Raw genomic sequence first — 500 nt, forward strand, 5'->3', positions numbered from 1 at the left:
TTGAAAGGCCAGACTCACCCGCCACAGGACCCAAGGCTGAGCGCCACGAGCACAAGGGCGCGCAGCATCGCCAAGTTCTGGACGGCCTAGAGAAGAGATCACGTGCAGACGCCTCGAGAGCGGCCGCGGGACTGAGCTTTGTCCCTCTGTCCTCAAGTTGTATTTCATCCTCTCCCTCCAACCGTCGCCGGCAGGAACTGATATTAGGTGCAGACAGACGCAGAAGGTACGGACCCAATCGGCCTGCACTGTGATAGGAGTGAAATTCGCATCTGTGAATGGTATGGGAGAGAAAGGTGGGGGGGATATGTGGTTTTAGACAGAGGCATGAAATGGTCGTGTCATGAGACAGATATAATGATGGAGGATGATAGCTTGCCATGAAGGACGTGTGGCATCGTGTTCGAATTAATTTGGATGTGATTATTGGCGAAATATCATGACAACTTTTCAGCTCTATAAGTTATATCACAGAATATCTAAACGGAGATAGACTTAGA

At 50.2% G+C, this 500-nt stretch overlaps 1 pseudogene; it reads right to left on the reverse strand.

Annotated features, from left to right (window-relative positions):
• The window catches only part of LOC119592654, a 22,140-nt pseudogene extending 21,985 nt beyond the window's left edge, over positions 1–155 (reverse strand).
• Between the last annotated feature and the right edge of the window lie 345 nt (positions 156–500).

The sequence above is a fragment of the Penaeus monodon genome, chromosome 30, assembly GCF_015228065.2.
Source record: "Penaeus monodon isolate SGIC_2016 chromosome 30, NSTDA_Pmon_1, whole genome shotgun sequence".
Lineage (NCBI taxonomy): Eukaryota > Metazoa > Arthropoda > Malacostraca > Decapoda > Penaeidae > Penaeus > Penaeus monodon.